This window comes from Elephas maximus, chromosome 3, assembly GCF_024166365.1.
Source record: "Elephas maximus indicus isolate mEleMax1 chromosome 3, mEleMax1 primary haplotype, whole genome shotgun sequence".
Classification (NCBI taxonomy): domain Eukaryota; kingdom Metazoa; phylum Chordata; class Mammalia; order Proboscidea; family Elephantidae; genus Elephas; species Elephas maximus.
Genome location: NC_064821.1, coordinates 155,877,595 through 155,893,802, shown reverse-complemented (window position 1 = coordinate 155,893,802; position 16,208 = coordinate 155,877,595). Strand labels below are relative to the sequence as shown.

Below are 16,208 nucleotides of genomic sequence, written 5' to 3'. Positions count from 1 at the left end.
ACAGATCCCTTTGCCTGAGGGATTGTTGGTGCTTTTCCCGAGGGCTTTCTCCAGCACTTTGCTGCTGGCAGTCGAATTTCAAATGTAGTTGAATTTCCTGTGCTGGAAGCCAAAGTACTTGAAAACTGCAGGTCCTACAATTTTCATGGACAAATTCTTAGGTTAGCTCACTCACCCGGTTCCAGTAGTGCAGCGCTTATCACCTTCGCCTTATGCGCGAAAGGTCCCTGTTTAGAAACCGGGCGGAAACAGGTTTTCTTTTGCGGATAGACAAGTGTTCGCCAATAGCCTTGTAAGGAGAAGAAGGGGGAAAAAAAAAAAAAAACATTGCAAGAAGACTTCTAATTACTCAGCATCTTGGGCCAGACCCCATTTCTCTGCTCTAAATCAGATGGCAGACCAGGACACAATTCTCATCTGGTTCTTGGGAGGCGGGGCACCAAACGAGACATGCTTTTTGTTAGTTTTAGTTCCTGAGAGTTCTAAAGGTTCTCTTTGTTCTCTTCGATCACCTGAACCTTCTCCACAGGCTGACGCTGAAAAAGAAAAGGGCCCCAGGAAGCACCGAGCGACCCCTTTGGGCAAAGGGGACTGAGCCTCCCGATATTCCCTGGCTTAGGGTTCCTCGCCTACCCTCGAAACAAGGACAGTGGGGCCCCACACGTTTGCTTTGAGTTCTCACACCAAAAGCAAACGGAAGTGGCAGGAACAAGAGAAAGAGATAACAAAGAGGCATTAAAGCTAAGCCTTGAGAGAAATGACCAGTCAAGGCAAATGCAGTGAGCCTTGGTTCGCTTGGTGCTTATTGAGGCCCTTTCCAGGACTTTGCTGCTGGCAGTGGAATTTCGAACTGGAATTGAATTTCGTTCACTGAAAGCCACAAAAGTTAAAGAAGAGCAGCATAAAGTTTTCCCTGATGTTTCTGTTGTGTAGTGGTTATCACCTTTGCCTCACACGCTAAAGGTCCCGGGTTCCAAACCGGGCGGAAACAGTTGGTCTTTACTTCTCAAAACGGATTGCTACTTTTTCTCATTGTTTTAGATCTAGAATCAGACTCGAGTCCCAGAAAGTCCCAGAGGGAAATGCACAAGCTGTGATGACCCATAGGAAGGTGCAATATAACCAGAAGTACTGCAAGATTTATGCCACTTTATATAAACCTAAATCCTAGGGTGTATCTATGGAAATGGATCCTAAGGGGGTAGAAGCAGGGCGGAAGGAACATAATGTTGGATACGGCTAGGTTTACATATTGACATAGGTGCACTAGATAGAAATTCTGGAGCCAGTGTGTTTTGAGCAGCTGCCAGCAATTCTAAATTGTTCACTTGAAGCAGTTGACTGAAAACTTGCACCCAAAGGTGGCCTACAGTAAATGAACTTGAAATGCCAGAGCGTCTTTGATGCATTTATTGTAGAGGAAAATACTGAAAGCCTTAGGGGGATTAGAAAGCTACAGGAAATTTATCACGTAAGACATGTTCATTCACCCACATCTACAGCCCCAGGTACGGTCAGGAAGACATTATCTTTAACAAGTATGTGAGAAATACATTTAAGGGACCTGTTCTTGCATCCTCAAAGCATTCTGTGGTGGCGACTTTATGAAGCATAGTGGGAACCACTGCCATTGACCTGGGATTTCTCAAATTAGTGGGAGTCTTAGTGAGGGTTGCTAAAGAAACAGAACGAGGGATTATAAACAGATAGGTATATAACTAATGGTGATTACAACTTTATTTGTAATTATAAAACCATAGAACCAACTTAATTTCCAAAGTATATGGCGAGGGTTAAATAAACAATGCTAAAACCAAACCCGTTGCTGTCGAGTCGATTCGGACTCATAGCGAACCTATAGGACACAGAACTGCCCCACAGGGTTTCCAAGGAGCACCTGGTGGATTCAAACTGCTGACCTTTTGGTTAGCAGCCGTAGCACTTAACCACTACACCAACCCAAACCAAAATCCCAGGGCCGTCAAGTCCATTTCGACTCATAGCGACCCTATAGGGCAGAGTAGAGCTGCCCCGTAGAGTTTCCAAGGCGAACCTGGCGGATTCGAACTGCAGACTCTTTCTTAGCAGCCTTAGCACTTAACCATGACGCCACCAGGGAGTCCAACCACTACTCCACCGGGGCTTAAATAAATAACACTGCAAATAAATAATACGGGGGGGGGGGACTTCTTAGTCAAAAACAACTCCCATGATTCTTTCAGTCATTTCCGAGTTCTCAGTTTCCAAGCAAAGAGGATAGAATGGAGACTACCATTTCTCTCTGCCTTTCCCTAGTAAGATTTATGGAGCAGAAACGCTGGGAATATCTTAACACGTGCAAAACCTGGGGACCGTCCCTGGGTGGGCTCGAACCACCAGCCTTTCGGTTAACAGCCGAACGCGCTAACCAATTGCGCCACAGAGACCGCAGGTAACCCCACCTGTTTGTACAAGGAGTGAACGCCTTTGAACCACTGGACGGTGCCAGCGGCTTTCTGCAGTAAGACCCGCACAAACCCTCGGAAAATCCGGCAGGTTGGGGTGACAAATGGTGTTGTTGATCGCGTTAAAATCAGTGCGTTGGGTGAGTCTGAAGCTAGGAGGGCAGCCGAATGGCCTTCGCCCCTCCTTGCTCCTCCTCCGCCTCAGGTGCCTGCGACCCCCGGAGACCCCGGGTCTGCAACCCCTGCCTGACCCCAGTAGGGTCCAAGACACTGCTGCTCCGCCTTCGCCCGCCCGCACGCACCGTAAGTGCGGAAAGGGGAGCGGTGAAGAGGGGCGAAGGAAAGCAGGGAGGCGTGGGCGAGAACAAGACCTTCAGGAGGCAGGTGCAGAGACTCGGGCCAGGTGCTGGGGAAGAGAGAAAGGTTTCTATCCTGTAGCACAATGGGGAGGGAGGAGCTGAGAGATGGCAAGAAGTGAGAGAAAAGCAGAGCACCTGTGGCTGTTCAAGAACAAAACAATGTGAAAGTTTTTATGTCAATAAAGTTTAAAGACCAGTGAGCGCTGACAGGTTTGTGGTGCGCCCTCATCGTATAGTGGTTAGTACTCTGCGTTGTGGCCGCAGCAACCTCGGTTCGAATCCGAGTCACGGCAGTGTCTGGCGCTAATTTTGTCACTCACTGGCGCGCTTCGTTTGGTTTCCAGTTCATTCCCGCACGGGCATCGCTCCCCATCTGCGCCTAGAAGGCAGCGGGCCTTACAGCTAGAGGTCGGAAGGGAAGGAACCCCGACAGCGTGCATACCTGGAGCCAGGTCTAAGGGAAACCTGTAAAAGGTGAAATGCCTCTCACCCAGCCTAACAAGTACCTTCCACTGTTGAGATGATGTGGTCATAACCGTTTTCCTGGTAAAGGTATTTCAAATACCAGCTGGGCTTTTGTACACGAAACCAGAACAAACTTTTAATGCGTTTACAGTAAAATCCAAACCTCCTGCCATAGTCCGTTTGCCGGCCATGTCCCTCACCGCTTGTCCCTCCGTTTTTATACTAACAGTACATTATTGAAGTGTATGAGTATCACTTATTAATGAAGATCAAAGATCACAGCCTTCAGTATGGATTGCACCTCAACATAAAGAAAACAAAAATCCTCACAACTGGACCAATGAGCAGCATCATGATAAATAGAGAAAAGATTGAAGTTGTCAAGGATTTCATTTTACTTGGCTCCACAATCAACAGCCATGGAAGCAGCAGTCAAGAAATCAAAAGACACGCTGCATTGATTGGGTACATCTGCGGCAAAGGACCTCTTTAAAGTGTTGAAGAGCAAAGATGTCACCTTGAAGACTAAGGTGCGCCTGACCCAAGCCATGGTATTTTCAATGGCATCATATGCATGTGACAGCTGGACAATGCATAAGGAAGACCAAAGAAGAATTGATGCCTTTGAATTGTGGTGTTGGCAAAGAATATTGAATATACCATGGACTGCCAGAAGAACGAATAACTCTGTCTTGGAAAAAGTACATCCGGAACGCTCCTCAGAAGCAAGGATGGCGTGACCCAAACGCACTGGTTTCAACGCGAACAACACCAGGATTTATCGCCCCAACCTGCCGGGTTTTCCGAGGTTTTGCGCTATTGGCTCCGCAGAAAGCGTCATGCATAGCCTAGCGCTTCACAGGCGTTCACTCCTTGTGGAAAAGAGAACGTTTATCTGTTGCGCAATGGGTCAGCGCGTTTGGCTGTTAACCGAAAGGTTGGTGTTTCTGAGCCCACCCCGGGACACGCCTGAGATTTTATAAATGTTAAGATGAACCCAGAGCTTCTGCTCCTTACATCTTACTATATACAGGCAGAGAGCAACCTAGTTAGCCTCCTATCCTCTTTGCTTGGAAACTGAGAACTCAGTAATGATTGAAAGAAAGAAATCATCGGAGTTGCTTTTGACTAACAAGTTTTTTTTTTTTTAATTTTTTCCACTTTGTTTACTGGTACTATTATTTCTTTAAACCCTGGTGGTGTAGTGGTTAAGTGCTACAGCTGCTAACCAAAAGGTGAGCAGTTTGAATCCACCAGGCGCTCTTTGGAAACCCTGTGTGGCAGTTCTACTGTGTCCTATAGGGTCGCTTTGAGTCGGAATCGACTAGACAGCAACAGGTTTGGTTTTGGTATTATTTGTTTTACCCTTCCCATATACTTTGGAAATCAAGTTGTGTCTATGGTTTTATGAATACAAAAAAAAGTTGTAATCACATTTAGCTATCTAGCTATCTATTTATAATCGCTCGTTCTGTGTCTTTTAGCAACCCTGACTAAGACACTCCCATTAATTTCAGAAATCCCAGGAAGTGGCAGCGGTTCCAACCGTCCTTCATAAAATCACCACCACAGAATGCTTTGAGGATGCAAGGACAGTTCCTATATTTCTCACAGACTTGTTGAAGGTTATGTCTTCCTGATAATACCTGGGGCTATAGATGTGGGCGAATGAACATGTCTTATATGGTAAATTTACTGTAGCTTTCTAATCCCCCTAAGGCTTTACATATTTTCCACTACAAGAAATGTATGAAAGACGTTGTGCCATTTCAAGTTCATTTCCTGTAGGCCACCTCTGGGTGCAGGTTTTCAGAGAACTGGTTCAAGTGAACGATGTAGAATTGCTGACAGCTGCTCAAACTAATACGGTGGCTCCAGAATTCCTACCTAGTGCACCTGTATCAATCGGTAAACCTAGCCGTATCCATCACTACATTCCTTCCACCCTGCTTCTACTCCCTTAGGATCCATTTCCATAGACGAACCCTAGGATTTAGGTTTATATAAAGTGGCAAAAATCTTGCAGTACTTCTGGTGGTATTGCACCTTCCTATTTATGGGTCATCACAGTTTGTGCACTTCCCTCTGGGACTTTTCGGGACTCGTGTCTGATTCTAGATCTAAAGCAATGGGAAAAAGTAGCAATGGGCTCTGAGGAGGAAAAAAAAGAAACTACTTCCGCCGGGTTTCCAAGCCAGGACCTTTTGCGTGTGAGGCGAACGTCGTCACCACTACACTACCGAAACCACGAGGTTCACATAACTTGAGGAACATCCGTGAAAACTTTATGGCGGCCTTCTTGAACTTTCGTGACTTTCAGTGTACCAAATTCAATCCCATTTCGAAATTCTATTGCCAGCAGCAAAGTCCTGGAAAGGGCCTCGTTAAGCACCAAGCGAACCAAGGCTCACTGCATTTGCCTTGATTGGTCATTTCTCTCAAGACTTAGCTTTAAGGCCTCTTGGTTATCTCTTTCTCTTGTTCCTGTCATTTTAGTTTGCTTTTGATGTGAGACCTCAAATCCAGTGTGTGGGGCCCCATGGTCCTTGTTTGGAGGGTAGGGGAGGAACCCGAAGCCAGGGCATATCGGGAGTCTCAGTCTCCTTTGCCCGAAGGGGTCGCTCGGTGCTTCCTGAGGCCCTTTTCTTCTTCAGTGTCAGCCTGTGGAGAAGGTTCAGGTGATAGAAGAGAACAAAGAGAACCTTTAGAACTCTCAGGAACTAAAACTAACATGAAGCATGTCTCGTTTGGTGCCCCGCCTCCCAAGAACCAGATGAGAATTGTGTCCTGGTCTCACATCTGACTTAAAAAAAAAAAAATAGCGCAGAGAAATGAGGTCTGGCTTAGGTACTCCGTAATGAAGTCTTCTGTCTTTTTTTTTTTTCTCTCCTTAAAGGCTATTGGCAAACGCTTAATCCTTCAGGAATGAAACCTGTTTTAGCCCGCCTTCTAAACAGGGACCCTTCCGCCTGAGCCGAACGTGATAACTACTACCCTACGGAAACCACGTGACTGAGCTAGCCTAAGAATTTGTCCAGGAAAATCGTAAACCCTGCAGTATCCAAGTACTTTAGCTAGCAACACACGACATTCAACTACATTTGAAATTCGACTGCCTGCAGCAAAGCGCTGGAGAAAGCCCTCGGGGAAAACACCAACAATCCCTTCAGGCAAAGGAGTCTGTGGCTTCCCTTAGGCCTTAAAGTAGTTTTCTGCGCCTATCCCGGAAGCTAGGACTTCGGGGGGTGGTGGTGTGGGGTGCTCCGCCGGGCTTCAGGAACCCTAAGTTCGCTAGAGTTTCCATTTTCAGACCTAAGCTCCTCTCGGGCTCTCCAGCTCCCCACAGCCCAGGAGCTGTGAAGGCTCTCATCCTGGGGCTTCGGACCAGCGCCTCGGTGGCCCCTTTAAGGGCGCTGGTGTTCCAGACAAATGATTCCTGTTTCCATGAAAAGATGTTCAATGTCATTACTCCTTATTCATTCCCCCACTTGGTGTTAGTTGCCATGGAGTCGATTAGGACTCATGACCATCTCATAAGTGCAGTGGAGAACTACTGCTCCATAAGGTTCTGAAGGCTGTGACTTGGTGGTGCACTGGCTAAAGTGCTCGGCTGCTAACTGAAAGGTCAGTAGTTTGAATTCCCAGCCACTCTGTGGGAGAAAGATGTGGTGGCCTGCTTCTGTATAGATCCTAGCCTTGGAAACCCTGAGGGGCAGCTCTACTCTCTCCTGTAGGGTCTCTATGAGTCAGAATTGACTAGATGGCAATGGCTTGGAGTTTTGGATCTTTCAGGAGCAGATCACCAGACTTGCTTTCCGAGGTGCCTCTGCGTGGGTTCCAACCACAAACCTTTCAGTTAGTAGTCGAATGCTCAACCTTTTGGCACAAAACCGGAAAAAAAGCATTGCTGACGATGTGGGAAATTGGAACCTCACCCATTACTGGTGGGATTGTAAAATGGTACAGCCTCTGTGGAAATCCGCTTGATGGTTCCTCAAAAAAGTTAACCATAGAATTCCCAAATGACCCAACACCTACATTACTGGGTATATACCCCCAAAGAATTGAAAGCAGAAATGCAAACAGATCCTTGTACACCAATGCTCATTGCAGCATTATTCACAATAGCCAAAAGGTGTAAACAACCCAAGTGTCCATCAACAGAGGACTGGATAAACAAAATGTGGTATATCCGTACAATGGAATGTTATTCAGCCATAAAGAGAAAAGAGATTCTGATATATGTTAAGACATGGATGAACCTATAAAAATTATGCTGAATGAAATAAGCCAGACGAATAAGGACAAATATTATATGATCCCACCTACTTGGAAACTCTAGAACAGCAAATGCATAGAGGCCAAAGTTTACCAATGGTTACCTGGGGCAGGTGGGAAGGAAACAGCAGGAATGACTGCTTAAGGGGCACTGGATTTCTGTTAAGGGTGATGAAATCTGCGGAAAAGGATAGTGGTGATGGTTCCACAACATGGTGAACCTGAGCACTGTCACTGAAGGTTGAAATGACAAGTGTTTTGTTTCCTATTTTATCACACACACTCAAAATGATCCACACTTCCGGTCCACCCAGGAACAGTAGAACCCTCCCTCCAGGCCCTACCATGCACTCTACCTGGAGCCTGAGCTGCGCTCTCTGCTCTCAAGCCCTTTTGCCTCAGCACCTCTCCCCTGTGCGGCTGGATTTCAGTCCACTACTCTAATCATGCCTTCATGTTTTAGCCGTACCTGAGCAAAGGCTGAAACATGTGTCTTAGGACATTTGGCTCTTTGAAAATATCGAACAACAAACACAGGCCAAGTCAGCCTTGAAGGCCGGCACTGGATTCTTTTGGACACCAGACCAAGAAGCCCAGTATAAACCGCAGGACCCAGGGGAAGCTCACGCAGAATTCACAATCGCTTGATTTCTCCCTCCTCACTCTTGGAGATTCTTCTTGAAGGGAAGTTTTATTTCAATACTGGAAACTCACCTTCGTTTGCCTTTTTTATTTTTCTGCTCAGCAGATCATGGAGTGCGAAAGTTAACCGAGGCGGTTTGCGCAGGTTTTTCACCTTCGCCTCAGGACAACAGCCAATAGGCAAAGAGTTTCTGTAGCTCACAGGCTTTAATGTTATTCCCCATAGGATTTCCTTTGGAAATCAAGATTTAAAAAAAGGAAAAAGTTTGGGGGCAAGAATGTGCCCTTTTCTCCTGCAGTTGCTGCTCTAGGTGCTGAGGTTACCTCGCTGCCTTCACACCCAAAGTTCAAGTGCTCCCTCACCCTGGGGAGGGCGCAGGTTCCTTGCTCACTGGAAACCAGGACTCCGTGCTCGAATTTGTTTTTCGGCTCAAAGTGGAGACGGGGACACAACTGGACTACGTTAGGCTCTTCAGCGACCTAGGACCCTGTTCCAGAGGAGGCTGCCTTCCAGGTAGCTTTAGATCAGGAAATTTCATACCGTGCATTTCCCCTTCCCTTCTGGATCAATCTTCCGCCTCCACGCCCACCCAGAGGAGAGGGTTCACCGCCTTTCTGTCGGGTCACGACCCTTTTTGGATCCCTCCTGAATTGGACAAAGGGGGAGGTTGCCCTTCCCTTACACAGGGGGACAGAAGAGAAGGCTACTGGAGAACCACAAACTCATCGCGTGCGCCCCCGTGTATCGCACACCTGGGGCTCGCGCACTTCAAGACAGGAAAAAGAAAAGCGCCTTCCGAAGCTTCTCTGCAGGAGGAACCCGAAGGGGGTTGGTTTCTTAACCTGGAGAGAGGAGAGGAGCAGAGGGGTACCAGGCATGTCCGCAACTCTCCAAGACAGGCCAGAAACAGGCTGATTGTGAGGGATAGACCCAAAGAAAAGGGGCAAATGCAGCTGAACTCCACGCCCAGAAATTAAGGGTCTCGAACCGTAAGGTCTGAGCGAGCCGAGGGCTACGCCTTAAATTGACCTCCGCCTTTATCAGGAAAGTCGTCGGTGCAAATTCAGAGCTCAGGAAAGGGAGGGACTGCGTACACCAACGTCCACATTTGACGGACAAAAACCAAAAGATTCGTTGCAGAGGAGTCTATTACGACTTAAAGCGAGCACAGTAGAACAGCCCATAGGGTTTCCACGGAGCGGCTGGTGGATTCGAGCTACCGACTCTTCACCATTGTACCACCAAGAAGAACACGTAAATCCCTGAGTAATTAGATGTGGAGTCTGAGGAAAAGACCGTCGCTAAGGAGAACTCGCAGTTTTTTGCCTGAGCATAGGGAAGGATGGAGTGGCCATCAACAAAGATGGGGAAATGGCAGGGGCAGAGGACTTTAGGGGGGAAAATCCAGAGTTCAATTTGGGGTCCCGGGGCCCTGGTTCCAAGAGTTATTCATCCAGGCTGCCTCCGTTTCTGCATCCGTCTGAACCCTTTTTGATAGTGGAGTTCTCGGGGGCTCGTGCTCGGCCCCCTTCCCACCCTGGGCGCCTCCTCCCTGCAGGCTTGTCCCCTGCGCTGGACCGGGCCGCCGTCTCTCCACACGCTGCCACGCGCAAAGGCGCATCTCTAGGTCAGGTCTGAGGTGCGGCAGGGCAGAGCCACCTGGCTCTGAAACTTGGGAAGACCAGACAGCGCTCGGCGTGTGGCAGGCTGTCTCGCGTTTTGGAGAAGGCGAGGAGGAAAGGGACATGGGGGAGGATCCCTGGAGGAGAGGGCAGCGTGCAGGAAGGTAGGCGTCCAGGCTTCCCCGAGTTGGGTGGAAAGAGGCGTACCTTCTGAAGGATGCGGATGACAGGTCTTTGGGTAAGTCCTTGGTGGTCTAGTGGCTAGGATTCGGCACTTTCACAGCCGCGGCCCAGGTTCGATTTCGGGTCAGAGAGAGCTGTTTTGCGCAGTCTCTCCTCCGCAGGAATCTTTTGCCTTGTTTGATGCAGAAGAGTCCCAGCATGACCCAGGCTTGGAGAGGTGAGAGACGAATCTTCTTTAGCCTTGTTTGATGCAGAAGAGTCCCAGCATGACCTAGGCTTGGAGAGGTGAGAGACGATGAGCAGCTCTTCAGCGGCTTGGAGCCCCCAACAGCTGTATCCTGCTCTGGGCCAGGAGGAACCGTCACCACTCCTGTGGTTCTCATCTTTCAGAATGTTCATCTCAAGAGAACAAAGTAAAACCTGGGACAAGAGCTCCCAATCTTCCTTTTCAAAAGAATTAGAAACATAAAAAAGTTGGAAGAGTAATGACTTTATATATTCTTCATGTCCATTTACCAATGAACATTTTGTACATTTGCTTTGTCCAACCCTCCATATATATGTATCTGCTACCCCATTTCGGAGTAACTTGCTGATATCTCAAGATCCTTTGGTTACTCCTTTCTTTTGGCAATATCACTCTAAACCAGCCTCTTAGGGCCTTTTCCTCTTTGTCCCGTCAATGAGGCCCCCTAGCCCCTTCAGCATAAACTCTCAGGTGTGACCTGGAGCCTCTCCAGAAATTACAAAGATTCTAGTCAATGGGAAAATCTCAGGTGTTTAGAGATTACCTCTCAGAAACCAGGGGAAAAGTCCAAATCCTTTGAGTAAAAATTAATTGTACACTCCACAGACATGCTCACTCGCCCCTACTTTTATCCCCTGGAAAGGTCTAGAAGAGACTACCTTCAGCAAGGCTGTGAGAAATAGATCCTACAGAACTATTTTCACATCCTCAAAGAACTCTGTGGTGGCTATTTTATGAAGGACAGTGGGAACTGCTACCATGGAACTGGGATCATTGAAATGAAGGGGGATGATTGGAAGAAGGCATTGGAAGGGTCAAGTCACAACATTTATGCCTAAAATACAAGGTGAGGTTACTTCCTACATTGAATACACAGCTGAAGCAGTAATCAGAATGGTCTGTCCATCAAACCTCTTTGGCATGAACCCCTTGGTCAGTATCTCTAGAAATGCAATAGATGGGCAACCTATTAAAGTCTTACTTGATTTGTATAAGCAGAAACAGTCTAGGTCTGGTGAACATAGTCTGCATTGAATCACAGCAATAGACAGTCTCAGACCCTCAACAAATTCACAAGCACAGAAGTCTTCGAACAAAAAATTGGTAGATCCCCTCAAGGAAGAACTTGTTTATACAGTCAGAAAGAAACTGTCTTAGGCCTTTAGCCAAATGGTGTTCTCCCACCAAAGTTACCTGAGTAAAATGACCTCTTAGTAAATATCATTTAATACCAGAATATTTGGAATTTACACAATAATAGTATAAACACTTCGGTGTGCTATTAGTTCATTTTCATAATCAAAAAATATTTCAGAAGGATTGTCGTCAGGGTTGATCATCAGTGAAACCAGAATGAGGCAAATTTAGAATGTGAACATCTATTTGACTTCGACTGTCATTAGATTTACCTTTCCTAGGAAGCAAAAGTAGAGTAGATAAATGTATATTTAAACAGGACTTAAGACTTTTAGAGGAGTAGATAAAATTATTTATAGGCTGTTTTAGCTACCAGTTGGGAAAATGATTAAGGTAATCACTGGGCTTGTAACGTGTGATGGTTAACGTTGTGTGTCAGCTTGGCTGGGCCATGATTCTCATTGGTTTGGCAGTTATATAGTGATGTAGTCATCCTGCATGATGTGATCTGATATGATCAGCCAATCAGTTGTAAGTGGGTTTTCCTCGGGGGTGTGGCCTGCATCCAATATACGTATAGAAGTTTTGGCAAAGCTTACTAGATTGCTCTGGTTCCTGCATCCAACTGGTTATCATCTGACCTCCAGTTCTTTGGATTTTAGCCAGCAGCCTGCTTCCTTTCCTGCCGAACTTGGGTTCCTCTGCCCCTTCAGGTACGTGAGACGGGAGAAGTCTCCAACCTGATATCTGACCCATGGACTTGGGACTTGCTAGCTCTACAACCATGTGAGCAATTTACTTCAGATAAAGCTCTCTCTCTCTCTCTCTACACATGTATATAGTTATATGTACATACATACACACACACCCAAACACACACACACACACACACACACACACACACATCCATACATACGCCCCACTAGTTTTGCTTCTCTTGAGAATCTGGCCCAAGAGACTTGGTACTGAGAGTGATTCCAGAGAAACAGAATGATAAGGATGAGTTTTCTCAATTGGTTCTCAAGTTTGACTAGTCCTAGAAGAGCTCGCGATTCTACCTCCAGTAGTAAAAAGAGTGCTGCTAATCCATGGCAAGAAGTAGCAATTTTAATATGCCAAGTATCATCAGAAATAGATCAAGTATTGATGAGAAGCGAGTCCTTGGGTGATCACATGTTTGAAAATTTTTCACAATTTTGTCAAGAAGTAAGGAAGCTGGTTTTTTGGTCCTACTTTCATTGGACAAAGTGGTGAGAGAGACGAGCTCAGGGCTTCAGAGTCACAGTACCAGCGCCTTATGAAATACCTCAAAGTTGCAACATGTGCCCTGAAAGAAAGCCTTATTTCTTGTAGTAACAGAGCTGATATTGCTGAAAATCTAACACAGATTCTTATTGTAAGAGTGGCTGAGTAACAATGTAATTAACTTCCCAACCCCGAATGGTATCTGAAGTTAAAGAGAGGCCATTGATTGAGGTGAAATGAGACCCCCAAACTTGGAATGGGAACATATGGGCAGATAATCAGGGAACTGGGGACACCGAGGCTCTAAATTCTGTTGAGTCATGGCTGCCAGGAGAATCAGCACTCTTACCCCCATCTGAAGAGATTACTCCATCTTCTGGTAAGCCACCAAAACAAATAAAACAAACAAACAAAACCCATTTCCGGCTAATAGGAGGTGATTCCGACTCATAGTGACCTCATACAACAGAATAGAATGATCCCATAGGGTTTTCAAGGAGCTTCTGGTAGATTTGAACTAATGGTCTATTGGTTAGCAGCCAACTCTTAACGGCTATGGCACCAGGGTTTCAGCGAAGCCACTGCCCTCCAGTAAAGCCGTTATACCTTCCCCCCCCCATTTGATGAGATTAACCCAACTGTGTCTGAAGAGTCTTTGAGATATCACCTGCGGAGGCAGCTGGTGCTTTGCCTGAGGCATCCCCTTATGTAGATGCCTTTCAAGACTTTTCTGAATGTTCCCAGGACTCACCCCCACTACCCATTTTTGTTCTAGGTCTATAACTAGACTGAAGTCCCAAAAGGTGAAGTACAAAGTGTGAACAAGGAGAAGGCACACCACACTCCAAGGGAACTGCTTGACTTTCCTAATATGTGCAAATAGAAACCCGGGGAATATGTGTGCAAATGGCTATTAAGGGTGTGGGATAATGGTGCAAGGAACATAAACATGGGTCAGTCTCAGTTTATCAGTATGGGCCCACTAAGCACAGATTCTTCATTCAGTGTTTCTGCTCAAGAGGTTAGGAAAAGGTCTAATAGTTTATTTGGTTGGGTTAATGAAGTACAGATTACATGGTGGCCTACAGTAAATCAGGTTGAAGTACAAGACCTGCCCTGGTATACTGTAGGATAAGGTATTGAAAGACTTAGGGAAATTGGCACATTAGAGGGTATTTATCAGGTTAGACCCACATGCCCACACATGGGGTGCCAGAGGACACACCATCTGTGAGAAACAAATTTGCTAAGGGGGTCACAGCATTCCTGAAGACTGCTGTGATTGCCCTTTTATGTGAGTAAAGCTTGACAATGAGAACTGCCCTAACTGAATTAAAACACCTAACTACAATGGGGCTGATTGGCCCCGTGCTGTTAGGAGCCAAGTGGCAGCACTCAATTGACAAAGACAAGGTGGGAGTGGTTAGTGGTTACTACAATCCACAGCAGAGTCAAAACAGTAATCAGAATAGTGTGACTTGTATGGAATTATGGTGTTGGCTAATGAGTCAAGTGTCCTAGGGGTGAAATAGGCAAGAAATGTACTAAATGTTTACTTGATCTCTACAAGCAGAAGAATTCCAGGTCAAGTGAACGGTAATCTATCTTGAATCACCAGAATAGAGAGTTGCAGCCTCTCAATCAATTCGCAGCCTAGAGCTAGTTTACTAACCCACAACCCCTTGAATGAAGGGGAAGCCAGGTCCCCTTGAGGAAAGACCCCCTACACTGCCAAAAATTTATGCTGTGAAATTTCCCCCAGCCTCCCCCAAGTGATCTACAGGCTTTTATGGGAGTGACTATTCATTGGGGAAAGGAAATAATCAGAATTTTCTGACATTACTGGATACTGGTTCTAAACACACACTAATTCCAGGAGACTCAAAACATCACTGAGGCCCACCAGTCAGAGTAGGGGCATATAAAGGTAAGATTCTTACTGCACCTTTAGCTCAGATTCGTCTCACAGTGGGTCTGGTGTGTCCCCAACCCCATCCTGTAGTGATTTCCCCAGTTCCAAAATGCATAATCAGAATACATTTACTCAGCAACTCCCAGAACCTCCACACTGGATACGTGACAAGAGGAATCAGGGCTCTCAGGGTACGAAAAGCCAAGATGAAGCCATTAGAACTGCCCCTATCTAGGAAAATAGTAAACCAGAAGCAATACCGCATTCTTGGAGGAATTGCAGAGAGTACTGCCACCATCAAGGGCTTGAAGAATGCAGGGCTAGTGATTCCCACCACATCCCCATTCTACTTGCCTATTGGGCCTGTGCAGAAAACAGATGGACCTTGCTGAATGGCAGCGGATTACCATAAACTTAACCAAGTGGTGACTCTAATTGTAACTGCCGCTCCAGATGTGGTTTCATTGCTTGAGCAAATTAATATATCTCCTGGTACCTGGTATCCAGCTATTGGTCTGACCAAAGTTGTTTTCCTATTTTCAGTTTTGAAGAAACATCAGAAACAGCTTTTCCTCAGCTGGAAAGGCAATCAATACACCTCTACTGTCCTACCTCAGTGATATATCAGCTCTCCAGCCCTATGTCTTAATTTAGACCTCAGGGACATTGATTGCATTTCCATTACTCAGGCTATGATACTGGTCCATTACATTGATGACCCTATGCTGATTGAACATAGTAAGGACGAAGTGTAAAAGACTCTGGACTTATTGGTAGAATACTTGCATGCTAGGAGTTGGAAAATAAATCTCACAAATATTAAGGCTCCTTGCACCTCAGTGAAATTTCTAGGAGTTCAGTGGTGTGGGGTAGTGGTGTGGCTCATTCAGGAAGAACTGTCCTTGTCAGTAGTCCCCGGATATCTCCTGGCGTTCATTGGTCTGTGAGAGACCCTCACATGTTGTCTACGTCCCGTGCCTGACCCTCACTACACGTCTCTTCTCTTTCATGAAACAGCACTCAGAAAGGATTAGGACTAGGACCCACCCTCCTCCGGTATTACTTAACTGATATTCTCTTCAAAGAGCAGGAGAAAGATGTAGCAGTTGGCTTCTGCTCTGTCCTATAGGGCCGCTGTGAGTCAAAATTGAGTCCACCCACAGTGGATTTATCTTGAATGAAAAACTCTATTACCCCAAAAAAGGTCACATTCACAGGTACAGTAGTTAGGAGTGTGATCTTTCTCTTAAAAAAAAAAAATTCAATCCCTAACACTAGAGGGAGAGAGAATTCCATGGCTGATGCCCCCCCCCTTTTTTTTAATTAATTTTTATTGTGCCTTAAGTGAAAGTTTACAAATCAACTCAGTCTCTCACATAAAAACCTCTATACACCTTGCTACATATTCCCAATTACTCTCCCAGCTCCCCCGTGAGACAGCCTGCTCCCTCCTTCCACTCTCTCTTTTCCTGACCACTTTTGATGATCTTCTTAATGTTGGTAAAAAAAAAAAAAAAAAAAAAATCTTCTGTTTTCACAGCCAGGTGATCCTGAAACAACTTCTAGTTGACAAGAAAGCATTTCTTCCCTGCCTGTGAGTGCCCCTGATTTATCTGATTTTTCATCAAATATATTGGTGCCAAGAGTTTTATCTTTGATATCACTAACTCTGA

General features: G+C 46.0%; 1 non-coding gene across 1 annotated transcript; it reads right to left on the bottom strand.

The window, feature by feature from the left end:
* Positions 1-2,352: 2,352 nt before the first annotated feature.
* On the bottom strand, positions 2,353-2,426 carry TRNAN-GUU (transfer RNA asparagine (anticodon GUU)). The gene has a single exon. It is a non-coding gene; the product is annotated as a tRNA-Asn (tRNA).
* Positions 2,427-16,208: the final 13,782 nt, after the last annotated feature.